The sequence below is a fragment of the Wasmannia auropunctata genome, unplaced genomic scaffold, assembly GCF_000956235.1.
Source record: "Wasmannia auropunctata unplaced genomic scaffold, wasmannia.A_1.0 LD335767.1, whole genome shotgun sequence".
NCBI classification, from domain to species: Eukaryota; Metazoa; Arthropoda; class Insecta; order Hymenoptera; family Formicidae; genus Wasmannia; species Wasmannia auropunctata.
The window spans coordinates 71,577-89,222 of record NW_012027123.1 but is presented as its reverse complement, the minus strand read 5'-3'; the positions used below and the strand labels follow the sequence as shown (position 1 = coordinate 89,222).

Genomic DNA, 17,646 nt, shown 5'->3' with positions numbered 1-17,646 from the left:
GTGTAGATATAGATAAAAAAGTATATTTAAAAAATCATCGTTAATAAAAACGTAGATATATAAAATTTGTAAGAATATCTGTATTTCAATATTAACAAGTATACGTTTCATTAATTGACGATGTAATTATAATTATCAATAATTTAACTGAATTTCACAATTTATTTTAAAAAGATATGGATAATGATTAATAACGTGATATTGGTTGCTTATATATCATAAATATCTTTCCAGTATTATTTAAAATATATTTTATTTTGACCTTTCTAAAAAAAAACTCACAATCAGTATTAAATATACTGATAAAAACACAATGATTAACGTTACGTAAAAGTAAAATTGAAATAATGAAAACAACGTACGACAATCTTAAAGATTGTTCAGGAGCTCAAAATCGTACGACAAATAGGGAGAAAATACATATTTCCACGTACCTGAGCTTTACACAAGGTGAAGATAACGGTGACGAAGTATGCAGACGGTTGAGTGCGACACGTGGGAATATAGTGTTTTGGACACAACAAAAACGTGCTGTTATAAACCACGTAGCGAGATATTGAAAAATTCATATCAATAATTCATAAAATCAATTAAAAAATGTGTATCATTGGAAAATGACTATTTCTCCGAAATAATGGAGATAATCGATTATTAGGTTATCTTTATATCATTAATTTTTGATAACAATTGATTGAAACCCTTGATAGCATCAACATCGATTAATATAAAATTGGTTAACATTAATTAATTTGTGTCTTCTTATCTTTAATATGAAGTGGTGACCTATATTGTATACGTGTGCTATTATACTTTCTGCAAGTAGCGTATATACCGTGGAGATATTATTTCTTGCAGAAAATAACGATGATATAAAAGATATCTAAATAAAATAGCGATACACCTATCTGAAATAAGAAATCGTCAATATCGAATAACTCATGAAGTTTGAGAGCGTTTCAAGCAACGGTGAATAAAGTAAAGGAATACAATAAAAATATTTAAATATCAATTAATCAAGTTGAAGGAAATGTACGAAATAAGTTATAAAAAAAATAATATCAATCATACAGATTAATTGACGTTCATAAAATATGGATTGCGCAAAGGACATTCGTTAAAGTTAACTGACAATGAGATTTAATCAATTTTCTCTTTCTCTCTCTTTTTTCCCTTTGAAAAGATTAAGACATGGAATATTGTTTATAAGCTGCATTTAACTTTACTTGTTTATTACAATTAAATTATCTGTAAGCTACAACAATCGTTAAAAAGTTTGATATCACGTATATTCTGAACGATTAATTTAACGCGGTTCAACAATATTGTTATGCCATTCTCAATTCCGAACAGATGGAAAGTGCTCATTAGTATCTTTCCTTGTTTGTCGAGTCCACTTTGTGAATTGATAGGTATTATTATCTTTGGCCTACAAGTTCACATATGTGCACCTGCACACATTCTATCAATAATTACACGATAATTTTGTAAGGTATACACGCGCCATGTCTAAGGTGAATTATCCGCTGGATCTCAATAAAATCAAAATGAATATAATTGATGCCCGATCTCGCGATCGTGGAATTTCGCAAATTATATGATTTATCCTCGGATGTTTCGCATAATGTTGACTTATGATATAATTGACTTAAAATATAATTGTATATACAATTTTGTCAATAATATAATATTTTTATCGATAAGACATCCTTCGTGTCTCAATAAATGTAAATATTATTTAGATATATCTTAATAACCGAGTATTTACCAGGTATATATCTCACATGCTATCTAACTGTATCCAGTCCTAGGAATCCTGGGACTAACCGGAAGGCACTTACTAGAAAATAACTTGCTCTTCTCTACAAGATGGTCCACAGTTTAATGGGTTATCGTAACCGTATACGCCGTATTTTATATTGACTCTACGCGATAACGTTAACGATAAATCTATTTCGCAAACCAGAGTTTTTTTGCAATTTTTTTAAATAGATTTGAATTCGTGACACGAGCGCACGCCTTCGCTTATCGTTTTATTACGCACGTACGCGAAATTCATGAGGCGATCGAAAATTCAGTCCGCGAGCGGCAGCTGTGGCCGACGCGTGCCGATCAGCTGTTCAACATCCGCGACCGGTTCCTCATCGGGATCAAACAATTCTCTGTTCGAGATGACTCAAATTAATCGAGAAACGCTCACGATTTTTGAAAGAAGAAAATAATCCTTTTTATTTCATCACATCGCATGTTCCATTGTATTTACGTGCGGATTCGAGTTTTTCAAATTTTAATTTAGATATATCCGCGTTTTCCGTCGCGACGCACGTTTTTATATCCTATCTTCGATTAACCAGCAATTTTTTTTTATCAGGTGAATTTACTCACTGTTCTACGAAAGTTCCAAGGAAAATCCACGGCCACCTGCCGACGAAGCGCGCGCACGAATGCAAACTGAGCGCCGTCGCGACGTGACGGCTTTCACACGGCGCCGCCGGCTTCCCCCATTTCGTAACATCGCGGCGGTGATCATCGGTGCCGGCACAGTGTTCGGATTTCTGTTGTTGCAGATGGCGCCAGTCCATAAAGACCCATGATCAACCGAATCCCCGTTAAAACTTAACTCGCGATAACACATTGTATGCGTAAAATTTTTCGAAGCAAAGTTTCCATTTCAAAGCAAAGCAAATGTAAGATTAGTAAAATATAGAATCCAATCATGTAAATTAATTTAAAATTATAACTTTTGTTTAATAAAAATTATTCAATTCTTGGACTAATTTATAGTTATTGAAGAAAGATGGTTGTAAATTAAATTTTGATGTGGTGCAAATATATAGCGCAATCTTATTAATTTAATTTTAAATAAATTTCTATAAAATTTCAATTTAAAACTTAGTTATAAAAATATTTAATATAGGAATCGCTAAGAATTATTGCTTAAATTGTTTATGCTAATTTCTGCTTTTAAGAGATACAGAATCGTGCATTTGTTGTAAAACATTGTTATACACTTTTTAATTTATATGAACAGATGAGTAGACAGACGATCGAAATGCGTGCCGGTTAATAAACCTATATATATTCGAGTGTATAAGGAGAAATCGATTCACCGATTTATTGATGGTGCCCGTGTCATATTAACTTGCATCGCATGAAAAGCGACAGTCTCAATCGATTCGCATCGTCCGTTGTGAAGATTCGGAAACCGCGAGAATGCATTATGCATTATTATTACTCAAGTTTTGCAATATGATAAAGCACATCGGCGCTTTATTAATATTTTAAACATATATAACATTAAACATATATAATATTTATAAACATATATCATAAGAATATCATATCATAATAATAGAATATCATAATCAGAAAAATATAAGAAGAAAAAGTTAAATGTAAGATACAAAAATGTTAATTTCGCATATTTGCCGTAACTGATGAACATGCAAATATACGTAATTAATTCGATAACAAATAAAATTTCACAAAACGCAATGCGTAAGATATAAAGTTATCAGTATAACATGTCATTAAGGCCATGGCACATAGAAAAGTAAGGCGTAAGCAAATTAGTTACTCACAGTCGAGATAATGCAATAATGTAAACAGATAAAAATGTTGATTTTCTCACTGCTTAAATCTAATTACTAAGCACTTCCGGTGTCAGTAATAAATAAATAAAAATGTTGATTTGCTTACATTTCAATGTTTATGTTTTTCTATGTGTCGTTAGCCCGTATGCCAATTTTTACCGTTAGAAATCAATGCGATTGTGTTGGAAGCAGTTCAATTACTACGCATGCAATATAATCTGTTCTTTTTAGTCGCATGAGTATTCCATTCTACTTTATATATTATTTTATACATATACATGTATATTATGTACATTATACAGTATATAATTTTAAACTTAATAATATATTTCTTTATATATGTGAAATAATGGATTTAATATATTGAATTGTAACAAAAAACAAGTGAAAGTATAATAAAAAAGAACAGATTAAAGTTATAGTAAAGATTCAGCACTCATCATTTCGCGACGTCCCTCGAAGTCCATCGATGCATCTTCCGCTGCAATTCCATCTGCGACTCGAAAATGGTCCAGTGTAGCCCTGTGTCGTCCCACGTCGATTGCACTTTACTTCATTATACAATACACTCGCGACGCGATTTCGCGAAATAGTATTTATGAAAAAGTTTAATAATATCGCAATAAATAAATTCTTAATTATGTAACGAAAATTTACGAATTTAATTAAATAGTTACATATGTCCATAGCATTTCACTTTATATCAGTTTATCAGAATGCACTCGCGACGCGAAATACTGGAGTTAATTTATTAAAGTGAATTTATTAAAGGAATGGTGTATGACAAGATGCAAAACATATTTTTATTTTTATACAAATTTTGTTTAAGTATTCTATCGCGAAATATTTATAAATTAAATTTAAAGCACATTTAAGTACGGAAAACGGAATGTGTGGATTATTTTCATATAATTTAATATTTTCCTTCATTAAATACTGCTCCAGAATATTTTTGCGAAGATCGTGTCCCTTCGCAATAGTTTTGCAAAGCTTGTACTCGCAATATTTCTGAAGATTTGCTTCACCGTGTAATATTCTTGTGAAGCTCAATTTCTTTGTAATTTCTTTGGGAATATTATTTAACGAAAATTCTAAAATCGTAACGGTATAAACAAATTTAATTTTTAAGTAACTTGAAACAAAATACATGTAAAACGCTATAGCAATTTATAATTCGCGCATTTAATTCAATGAAATTCATTACGTCTCTCATGAATCTAATCGTAAAGATGAGTAATGTATCGAAAACTAAAAATCATAGCAAAATCTATATTTAAGCTAATATTATTAATAATTAATAATTACATAAATTAAATAATTTAGTAAAAAGTTTGCGATATATTTTGTGAACTTAATTTCGCAAGATCTATATTTCTATCTCTGATATGTTAATCGTAACGACAAATATATGATTAAAAAATTATGATCTCTGGAAAATAAGATTCTAATTTTCGTAAATACATATATTGTCTACAATACGTATATTGTCTAATTTTTTATTCGAATTGCGATTGTTAATTTATAGAAAATAGAAAAAGCGAAAAGTGTAAAGCAAGAAGGATAAGAAACTAAAAATCACGAAATTTCTATTAACACGCACGCGAAATATTCCCAATTTTTTATTTATTGCTTCGCATCTTACGAAGCTCAAGCATCAATTTTGACGCTTAAAAATATTTATAGAGAAAGTGATATAAAAAACGGATAAGAGGTATAAGTCAATATGTAATAATAAATGGTATCTATGTATATTTGTGAAATATTACATACATATATTTTATTGATATACAATTCAAAATTATTTTTACAAAATATTAAGAGCATTTACTCAACTCTGCGACTTCAAAATTAAGTAATTAGAATTATTAAAATCAAAATTTAAAAAGTATATATAACAAAATAATTTTTAAAATATTAAAGTATCTTTTTTCATACAGAGTGTAGGAACTAACTTATACCTCTTTTTCGTTCAACGTTTTCTATACAAAAATATCGTATCTATACATGCAAAAATCTATGAGCGGTATAAATCGCACTGATTTCAGAAATAATTTGATTTCGACGGAAATAAAAACCATCACCTGTATCCCAAATTCTATTTACCGATATCTGACTCAGGATCGGCCACGTTCTGCATCCGAATCTGCAACAAAAACATGATATCGTTGATTAGATTAAGTTAAATAATTTAACAGATAATTACAAATGATTTGGTAATTGATCCTAACGTTATTTTGTATTAAAATTAAATCTACTATAATCTAAAAACATCTAAGAACAATATCTTTATTATTTCGGCAAAATTGTAATTACTATCTTTAAAACTTTTTCTATCGTAATAAGGCAAAAATGTAATTACTATCTTTAAAACAAAATATATTTAAATGGTTAAAATTACAAGTAAAATAAACGTTATATTTACCTTCGAGCCGATCCTGCTTAGCCCGAACCGAATCCTTCGGTACTGTATCTGCCTCCATTGAATTTCAAGTACTGGCCACATGCTGTATCCGATTCTGCAACAACATAATACCGCTGATTAGATTTTAAATATTTTAACTAATAGCTGCAAATTATCTGCTTATTAGGTATTTTGTTTTGAAATTAAACTTATCATAATAAATAATTCAAGACAAATTTCTTTATTACTTTGACAAAAGCGTAATTTATTATCTTTAAATTATTTTTTATGAAATATATTTAAATTATTAAATTTAATTACAAGTAAAATAAATGTAATATCTACCTTCAAATCAATCTTATTTAGCCCAATTCGAATCCTCCGGTATTGCATCTACCTTCGTCGAAATTCAGAATCGTTCTGTATCCGGATCTGCAACAAAAATATAATACAGCTGATTAGATTAAATTAAATTAACGCATATCTCTAAATTATTCGTTAATTCAATTAATTTATTAGTTACTTTTCGTCTTCAAGTTAAATCTGTCGTAAGAAACAAAGAACAATTTTTTTATTGTATCATTTATTTGTTGTATCAGTTTTAAAAAATGTAATAAATGATATTGCCATTTCTGAAGAATTTTGTATAAAATATATGTATATTTAAAATAAATGTAATTTATACAATAATATAATAAATTTATATAATATATTTAAAATATTAATTCAAAGGAAACAAATTTTTAAAATATAAATATAAATAATATTAATATAGATACAGAAGTTCTCGAGTCTCCAGAAATTTTCTATCTAATTGTAAGTCGATAAATTCTCTAGATAATATCACATTTGAAATTTAAATTGTACGACAGATAAGATATTACCGACCGTAGTAACGCGTCCAACTTTACGAAGCGACAAACATGAATATAGCCCGCGACGCAACTTTCTCTCGATAGAATAAATTCGTGTATATGTTCAATGCGCGCGGAACACATTCCTGCACACGGGATTACTCCTACATCACGTAAACTAGAATAGATTTTAGAACTGAGTAAAGTTCTGGAACGCAGCTCTGCGGAGCGACAAACGCGAATAGCCCGCGACGCGTCTTTCTCTCGAGATAGAAATTCATGTTCGATACGCGTGGAACGCACTCCTACGCGCGGGACTGTTTCTACGATATCATTGCGTCTATCTATCGTTGTACGTACTTACATCTTGTCGAGAATACGGTGTGTGCGTTTAATCTCGGCTAGACTTCGCCTGTACATACACGCGCTGCATGCTGGCTCCGGTGCTCCGTTGATAGAATCGAAAGTTTCGCGGCGCGTACACGCAGTACCTTCCCCTCGCCTCCCCCAGTTTACAACACGACGCTACGTCAGTACGTCACGCCGCGCGCCGCGCGCCGCTGTGCCGGTGGCCCACTGTGGCATCCCCACCATTGCGCCGCCGGTGGTGGGGGCAGCGGCGGCGGCCGGCGCGGCGCCTCGAGCCCAGCGCGCCGAGCCTCCTCCTGGCGGCGCGCGCCTGCGCGGTCAGCGGTGGCGTGATGCCGAGTGATGCCCACGGCCGCGGGAAACGACGCACGATGTGATTTGCAATATTATCACTCTAGTCTCTCTCGCGGCATTGAATTTTGACGAAATAATCGTGCCGGGAGTAAGCACGTCGTATGTGCATACTGCATACTTTCGCCGAGAATACGGAATGACGATAAAATCGTGGAAACTGGAGACTCGCACAGCGTCAATAGTACGTACTTATACTGTATTAATTCGTAGAAGGGTGTGAGAAAACCGCGGATCCTTGATTTCTTTTTACGGATGGGAGTGCAATATGTACATGCGTACTGAAATCCGTAGTTTAAATTAATAAATACATATAATTCATTGTAATATGTAACTTGAAATTTTTTGTCAGAGAAACAGAAAGAAAAAGAGAGGATCGGGGATTGAAATATATAGATCGAGGATGAGCCGAGAGACGGATCAAGAGACACGAACATAAAATGATAGAGCGAGAGTGAGAAGGAATGCCGCAACACACGAAATTAATGCGCAAGTGGGGAGGAGGCACGACATGAAGAAAGTATGTATCATTTTAATATTCGTATGCGCTGATATAGATGTGTGTCGCGGGCGCGCGTTTCGTCGAAGTCGTGGCAGAAATCTGAAATACAATCGATGTTCCACGTATTCTCGCCGAGCTAGAACAAAATAAACGACAAGCGACAATAATTACAGTCCGTTGATGTTACATTAATTCTCATCGAGAGAGAGAATCTCGTTTTCTTTTCATGGCCACTCAGATCGAATGCGCGATCACTTCCGAATCTTTCGCGCGATGCTAACCTAACAGGTTAACCTGGAACGCGCTCCGGGAGTAACTATTCTTACAGCCATTATTTTATGATCAAATTATAAATAAAATTTGCGTATCTTTTCATTACATTTCGGACATTAAGATATTATAATATTTATATTAATACGATTAAAATATTACGATTTATATATATCAACGCTAATTTTAATATGTATGAACTTGTATTTATAAAATAAATTGTAGCTTTGCAATTGCATTTACTTTTCGCGAAGATCATTTTAAAGATAAAGTAAAATAATCGCAGAGATAATATTTTGTCAACATCATGTATTATATCGTCTTAAATTATAAATGTACGTATTTCACGTGTACGTGAGTGGGATGCGTGATTGAAATAATAAACACAGTAAAGTAAGACTTGTGAAATTATTATGTTCTGATTGCAGATTCGGATACAGCTAGAACGTGGCTTGAAATTTGACGGAGACAAATGCAACATCGGAGGATCCAAGTTTGGACCAAACAGAATCGAATCAAAGGTATAGATATTGTGTTTATTTCACTTTTATCAAATTTAATAATTTGAATATATTTTATAGAAATAAATAATTTAAAGACAATAATTACGCTTTTGCGAAAATAATAAAGAAATTGGTTCTTGGATTATTTTTTACGATAAGTTTAACTTTAAAACAAAGTACCTAATAAAATAACAGACAATTTGCACACAGCACAACATGCTAAATTATAAAAGAAAAAGTGTAGCTTGTATTGCGAAATAAATAAGATAAAAATACTTCAAAGTCAATACAGAACGAGCAAAAAGGTTCTTCTTACTAAATAATAATGTATAATTTATTAAAAATTATTTCGTACTATGCGGAAGGTTTTGGTGAATTAAGTCCAGTGATGTAAAGACGAAAACGTGTGTATATTATTATTGGCGAACTGGAAATCGATGAATAACTGATTTTATTATTAATTTATCTTTAGACTATTATGACTTTTGTATGACTATTTTATATGACTATTAATTTTAGACTGTTGACTATTTACGTGAGTGAATTAAGTCCAATGGTATAAAAACATGATGATGAAAATATATATATGTTGTTATTCATTTGTGAACAAGAAATCGACGAATGAATTATGGACTGATTCACTTTACACAACTTGTGACTTTTATATATTAATATTAGACTGTTGCGACTATTTACCTCTAACACAATATATTTTATTTGAATATCGAAGGTACTATTTTATAATATAATAAATATTCAAATTTCATCGTAACAAGGACGAAAATTGAAAGTGTCATGTTTACGTGTCCATCGATATGATCAAACGGAATGTGATTAATGTAAATTTGATTTGTATATTAGCGGCTGCTGAAAGCTTAATCAAGTCAAAACGTTCCGCATAATATGAAATTATTTTTAATAAATATATTATTAATAATATATTATTATTTAATAAAAAAAATCTTTTTGCTTGTTCTGTATTGGTCTAGAATTGCTTTTAATATCTGTTAAATTATTGAACTTAATCTAATCAGCGGGATTATGTTTTTGTTGCAGATTCGAATGCAGCATGCGTGGCCAGTACCTAAAATTCAATGGAGGCAGATACAGCACCGGAGGATCCGGTTCGGGCAAAGCAGGATCGGCTCGAAGGTAAATATAACATTTATTTTACTTATAATTTTCGTCATTTAAATATTTTTAAATTTTATAGAAAATATTTTAAAAATAGTAATTACATTTTTGCCGAAATAATAAAGAAATTGTTCTTAGATTATGGTAGATTTAATTTTAATACAAAATAACATTACGAATTAACAAATAATTTGCAATTATCTGTTAAATTATTCAACTTAATCTAATCAGTGATATCATGTTTTTGTTGCAGATTCGAATGCAGAATGTGGCCGGTCCTGAGTCAGATATCGGTAAGTAGAATTTAGGGTACAGGTGATGGTTTTTATTTCCGCCGAAATCAAATTATTTCTGAAATCAGTGCGATTTATTCCGCTCATAGATTTTTGCATGTAGATGTAAACTTTTGTGTATTAGAAAACGTCAAACGAAAAAGAGGTATAAGTTAATTCCTACTCTGTGACAATAGATATTTGTTCAATATTTTAAAAATTATTTTGTTATAATACTTTCTAAAATTTGATTTTAATAATTCCAATTGATGCTTAATTTTGTAATTGCAACTGAATAAATGCTGTTAATATTTTAAAATTTAAAATTAATTTCTATCAATAAAATGCATATAATGTTTTACAAATATACATAAATACTATTTATCATCATATTGACTTATACCTTTCTATTCTTGACGATTCTGCATGAACTTTTTCGAGTGTCAGAATTGACGCTCGCGTTTCGTAAGATACGAAGCAATAAATCAGAAATTGGAAATATTTCGCGTTCGTGTTAATAGAGATCTCGCGATTTTTAGTTTATCTTTCTTGGTTTTATACTTTCTGATTTTTTATTTTCAATACAATAATAATTGTAGCTTGAACGAAAAAATTCGAAATTATAGAGAATAAAGACATTCATGAAAATTAAGACATCTTCCAAAGATTGTGAGTTTTTAATTGTAATATATTTATCATTGCGATTAACACGTCAGAGATAGAAATTTAGATTTTGTGAAATTACAAGTTCATAAAGTATTCCATAAAGTGAACTTTTTACTAAATTATTTACTTTGCATAATTATTAATATTAGCATGAATGGATTTTGCTATGATTTTTAGTTTTTGATTCGTTATTTATATATTCACGATTAGATTCATAAGAAACTCAATAAATTTTAAATTAAATGCGCGAATTGTAAATTGCATTAGAGTTTTGCGTATATTTTATTTTAAATTATTTAATAAATTTTTACGATTTTAGAATTCGATTTTTTGTATACATTTATCTTGACGTTGCGATTCTTGTTAAACATTATTTCCAAAGAAACTGCGAAAAAATTCAAAAGTTTCACAAGAATATTACACGGTGAAGCAAATCCTCGCAGAAATATTGCGAGAACAAGCTTCGCACAAAAGTATTGCGAAGAGACACGATCTTCGCAAAAATATTATGGAGCAGTATGTAATGAAGATAAATCAAATTGTATGAAAATAATCCGCACATTCCGTTTTCCGTGCTTAAATATGCTTTAAATTTAATTTATAAATATTTCGCGATAAAATACTTAAATAAAATTTGTATAAAAATAAAAATATGTTTTGCATCTTGTCATACATCATTCCTTTAATAAATTCATTTCAGTAAATTAACTCCAGTATTTCGCGTCGCGAGTGCATTCTGATAAACTAATATAAAGTGAAATGCTATGAACATATGTAACTATTTAATTAAATTCGTAAATTTTCGTTATATAATTAAGAATTTATTTATTACGATATTATTAAATTTTATCATAAATATAATTTCGCGAAATCGCGTCGCGAGTGTATTGTGTAATGAAGTAAAGTGCAATCGACGTGGGACGACACAGGACTACACTGGACCATTTTCGAGTCGCAGATGGAATTGCAGCGGAAGATGCATCGATGGACATCGAGGGACATCGCGAAATGATGAGTGCTGAATTTTTAATACAACTTTAATCTGTTCTTTTTTTATTACATTTTTGATTGCTCCTTTAGTACAGTTCAACGTACTGTCAAATTCCTTATATTACTTATAAGAAAATATTAAATACAAAATTATTGTATGTATATATAAATTTTATATATAAAATAGAGTAGGTACACATAATGTAGAATCTCACCTGATGCAACCTGATGAAAAGAACAGATTATATATTGCATGCGTAGTAATTGGAACGCTTTTAATAATCGCATTGATTTCCGTCAGTAAAAATTGACATTATCGATTATTAATGTAATAATTTTTTATTTTGCGCGTCGCGTTTCTCGCGTTGAATTTTGATGTTGATTTTTTGCATATTTGCATGTGCAATTTTTATGCAAATATGCGAAATTAATATTTTCATATTTTCTATTTAATGTAGTATTTTTTTCTTGTTATAAAATGTTTTGTATGTGTATTTATAAAATATTAATTTGTATAAATATATGTATATCTTATGCAAGTTTTATATACTTATGTACTTATGTACTTTATGATGTAACTATACTTTTATATAAGCATACGCTTATATTTACGATTGAGCATTCTGCGTTATTTTAATAATTCGAATCTCTTAAATTGAAACATGTATGATACACGTGTTCCGAAACATCTTTGGGTAGAATCCTGAATAGGTAGAATCGGGAATATCTCAATCATCACGGTATTGATGAGAGATAAAAATATGTGAAACTATCGTGATTACCTTGAATAGGCTATTAATTGTTGCATTTTACTGAGTATACAGATAAACACACTTTCCATGCGTGACTATCCCGCTGTTCCACGACATTGATTCCGCCTAATTTTTAAAATTTTTAAATACTCCTATGTTCCTAACATTGTCGATCAGTGTTTAATGAAATCTGATCGGGAACAAAGCTGTGGAGCTCGTCAGAAGCTCTAATGCGAAATACCCGCGTATCAATTTTGAATATTAAGTATACCGAGTGTGGAGATTGAACCAGACTCTAAAACACGTTATTGTGAAGCGCTGTGATAGATGAACATTTTTTTTAACGTTGATTTTTGACCTTTCTTTGATCACCTGACCCGGCGTGCTGCGCAATCGCGAAAGGATATTCGTCTTTTACAATGAATGCTTAATACTGAAACAAAAATTTTATATGTGTCTTCACAGATTTACAATTTTTGAGATACGTCTATGTACTTATATTTGCTATACATTTTTGGTATATGTATATTTTTATGTTTATTTTTTTATTCTTTTTTCTATATTTCTTTTTCCGCAATTTGTATAATTGTAAAATGATTAATCAACTGAATCTTTAAGAGTATCTTAGTATTTCTAATATCTGATAATGGGGAATATTTAATGATTTATTTAGGTTCTAGAATTGAAAGCGTTATATTTACAATGTATAAATTCAAAACAAAATCTACTCTCTAGAGAGTAAAAGAAAAGAATAAAATATTTGCGCAGAATTTTTATTACTATAAAGTAATATAATATAAATATAAATTTGCGCACACGGACATGCTAGATGTGGCAGTATCGAGCGGAAAAGTCGTTGTGCAAATCTTGCTTCAATCTTTCTTATTTGCGAATAAATTAAATTTTTCTTATAGATTTATATGTATTTATATGTCTTTCTTATAGATGTATATAAAGCCAATAATTTTAATTTTTGCAGCAGCGATACTGTAAGTTAAAAATTATTTTTAAATCGTTATTTAGATTAAAATTGAAGAACATTATGGTTAACAAATTACTTTAGATTTGAATTTAGATTTTATTTAAAATTAAAGTGAAAAGTGGAATTAAGTTCGTGAATTCTGTGACATCTTGCAGATTTAAACAACTTTGAATAATTTAGATTATTTTTATCTGGATTGGGACAAAAATTTCCACTAAATCTAATTCGAATTTAGGTGAGTTTTCTCAAGTTTTTGAAAGATTTATTTGAAATTCTACCATTCTCCTTTTTTTTTACAAGCTATTGCTTATCGACCGAGAGAACTGCGAGTATTCCCCTTCGCCGTGGACCGCAGGCATGGCAGTAGTGGCGCTGCGGATCAATCGGACCAGCCGGGACCATCCGGGTACGGTACCGTTCTTTACTGTTTCCGTCTGTTATTTTCTACGTAGAACGGAGAACTTTGACTTTCTCGCGCGATCAGCCCCGCGCGCATGTTTCCACGCGACGCGAGACAGAGATCGGTATCATTAAAAGGCTCGGTGAATTGCGGTCGGAGAGAGAATGAGAGTGTATCCCTGGGGATGGGGTGGCGGCGGTGCTACCGATGCACCGCGCAACCCTTGCCCAAGGCAAGGTGCATTGGTCGCTCGTCGACGGTCACGTCGTTGCAATTCTCTCATCGACTTGTCGGTTTTTCTTTTTATTTCTTCATTTTAATTGACCTATGATTTTAAAACTCGTCGACCGTGTAATTTACGATAAAATTTAAGGCTTTTGACTTAATTTACTTAATGGTATTTGTACTTAATGGTAATTGTATACGATTATGCTAATCATAGTGTCAAGATTTGCGTAATATTTTTATCATGGAATATACCTAATAACACTGTGTTAAAAAAAAAACACTTTTTTTTCTCTCTCCGATCCTGACGTGCTAGGCGAATTCTTCAAACAGCATTGTGTTCACCGCGAAAAAATCTTTGGAAAACGTATGGTCGCACTTTGAAGAGAATTTTGCTGTAACACAGTGTAATTGGCTAGATTCCATGATAAAAAGACTACGACAATTAGCATAATCTAATTAATTAGCTAGATTATATATAAATGTGGCACATTTTCATCGATCAGTTCAGCTTATTTATTTGCAATATTTGTATTTAATTCTTGTCTGATACCACTCTGTATATGCTGCACTAATTTATTTTGAAGCGCAGCGCGAGTTAACTTTAAGACAAACGAATCAATATTCAGCAATTGTGTTTTTGTTTTAATATTGTTAGCATTCCATAACATAGTAATTAATTCTTGTAATTTAAAGATTTTATGATTCCAAGAATACCTAGAAATTGACCTGTTGAAATCGTGCCAGTTAATTTTTTTCTATATTTGAAAAATGTTACGAAGATTTCAATATACAGTTAGCTATGTATAACTTCAAAGTGTTTGGAATTACTCATAGGACTCTTATTATGTACCTTGTAGAGAATGTATTGTGTGGCGACTACCTCAAAGTAGCGCCGCGTCCATCTCAAAGAATTGAATAACGGATCAACGAACGAAATGAGTAAATAAGATAACGAATAAACAAGTTATCTATTTACAATAGATGACGTAGGCGAATTGTACTTTCGAAAGTGGGACATCTTTATCCTTTTCTTTGTCCCTCACATTAGGTTATTATCATTAATTTCCGTAATAAATTAATGAACCGTTCGATTTAATTGCTTCAAATCGTCTTTGCTAAAAATCTCATTTAATTCAAAGAATCCTTTATTAATTGATCTCATTTCAGTTCAATGTCTTGTCTTTCTTTCTTCCTTCTTTGTCATACCGTTATTTTGTCACTCTGGATATATTCCAAAAAATTCTTTTTTCTCGATGAGATTTTAAAAAATGTTCAATTACTTTCACTAACATTTTACATGATACAATATAATTATACATCGTTTAATTTTATTTTTTCAATACATAGAGAGAGGGAGTAGGAAAAAATATGTAATTAAAATTAATATTACATATTCTATTATTATTTAGATTTAAAACAACGCATTTTTTTATACGCTTGATTATCACAAACCATGCATATACGAATAATGGATAATGTTCTTGTTGAATACATCACTTGTTTATGAATTTTATTTCTCGTGTTTGACTTATTAATGAATCGACTAGTGCTTGACTTATTAAATATCTTACGTTGCAGTATTCTGTAATGTTTTTGAGATATTATTGGCACGATGGCACTTGATTAATCACACGCTGCGATAAGTAATATAAACATATCTTTGCTTGATTGATATCCACATTTATTTAATTTGAGAAATAGACATTCATTCAGTAATTAATCTCATTCAGTAATTTCGTGTTGCGTAATACGACTTATTTTTGTCATCGAAATCCCGACTTAAAAGGACAGCCTTGGCAAAGTTCTGTGCTTATCTCGTCATTCCCAGATCAATATTGCTCAATGCTATTGCACTGGCAATTTATGCACAACAAATGTTTGACGAAGGGACGTGAAATTCCGCTCTCACTTGATTTTAACATCGTGTGCGCTTCGTTGAGGCGACGATTATTTTTCGGCGCGATATAGATGAGTATAACTTAAAACTAATGTTTCGATTATTCTCTTGAAAATGTTCAACGTGCATGTACCTTTAGATTTACTAGATTTATAACGGATTAATTAATATATTTTTATATACAGAGAAATTCAATTTAGAGCGGTTTTCAATTTTTGGACAGTTTTCATTCTTTACCGCAAATTAAATAATATAGTCGAATAATTTAAATTTTCTGTAAAAATTAATGATGTTTAATTTAATTTAATTGTTTATTTGTTAATTTTTTATTTATTTGATTTGAAATTATTAATTTATTAATAGCTTGTTTATATACCGCAAAAATATTGCATAATTCATTAAAGTTTACAAAAAAATGATTAAACGCCAATTAAATGCGATTAAATGCTTATTTTCATGTATTGTATTGTATCAAGCAATAAGATTTCACACTGTGATAGAATTATTACTTTAGTATGCACTAAAGATGTCTTACATTTTCTATGAAAACTTTATTATATTTTATATTGATTAAAAATATCAGAGAGATTTATGCTGTTTCTAATTTTTCGATTTTGATATACTTTCAATAATTAAATATTTAAGTATCAGGAAAGACCGTAGAATATTAAATAATTAAGATCATAAACGCCAACACGGTACAAAGCAGATTTTGGTGCTTCCATATAATATTATAGTGTGAATCTTACAATTTTCGATTTATATAACACCACGTGGCCGTGAATCGCATGCATCTCCGCAGCTCCGAACCAAGTAGTATATGTAATATCACAATTAAATTATCAAAGGCAATCTAATAAATCGATGCTCGAAGCATTTATTTTAAATCCTGTGAAATCCCCCCACCCTCGCGACATCAAATAAACGCTAACTTGCATTTATACAAATCTGTAAAGAATATATTGCGAAATATCACGCCATGTTCTCAGCCAGGAAACGAACCTGGATTTCCACGTTTGCCGGACGGGCGTCCTGCCTTTAGATCACCGAGGTATGTGATAATATTCATTGTCAACAAACAATCTAGCGCGTTTTCAAGCCGCATAAATTCAATATATATATATGTTTTGAGGGAAACGTTTGTTCAAGGCGACGTAAAATAATTAAGTATCAGGAAAGACCGTGGAATATTGATGCGCTAGATTGTTTGTTGCTATGAATATTATTACATGCTTCGGTGGTCTAAAGGCAGGACGCCCGTCCGACAAACGTATAGAGATCCGGGTTTCCTGGCTGAGAACATAAAGTGATATTTTTCCGTAATAAATTCTTTACAGATTCGTATAGATTCTATACACGGAGAGAATTTTTTTTTAAATTTACCCTGCAAATCATGTTATTATGGAACAATATATAGTATTTAGGCAAATTTTACTGTGCACTACAAATAGGATTTCGCAGTAAAATTTATTGTAGTGCACAGTA

The 17,646-nt window shown here is 31.0% G+C and overlaps 2 protein-coding genes across 6 annotated transcripts in view; one reads left to right on the top strand and one right to left on the bottom strand.

Moving 5' to 3' along the window:
- The window catches only part of LOC105456095 (acyl-CoA Delta(11) desaturase), a 22,970-nt gene extending 15,665 nt beyond the window's left edge, over nt 1-7,305 (bottom strand). The window contains exons 1-4 of one of the 5 annotated variants that reach the window (XM_011699890.1): nt 7,210-7,305; nt 6,337-6,423; nt 6,013-6,106; nt 5,694-5,733 (exon numbers count right to left, since the gene is read on the bottom strand). The gene's annotated coding sequence lies outside the window, so the exon portion shown is untranslated. Of the gene's footprint in view, nt 1-434; nt 526-1,765; nt 1,859-2,382; nt 2,484-5,693; nt 5,734-6,012; nt 6,107-6,336; nt 6,424-7,209 lie in introns of those variants that run through there. The other 4 variants (XM_011699893.1, XM_011699886.1, XM_011699887.1 and 1 more) reach the window with 4 other exon arrangements.
- A 6,668-nt stretch (nt 7,306-13,973) lies between these two features.
- LOC105456092 (acyl-CoA Delta(11) desaturase-like) overlaps nt 13,974-17,646 on the top strand; it is an 18,771-nt gene continuing 15,098 nt past the window's right edge. Inside the window, exon 1 of the mRNA XM_011699877.1 lies at nt 13,974-14,042. The gene's annotated coding sequence lies outside the window, so the exon portion shown is untranslated. The remainder of the gene's footprint in view (nt 14,043-17,646) is intronic.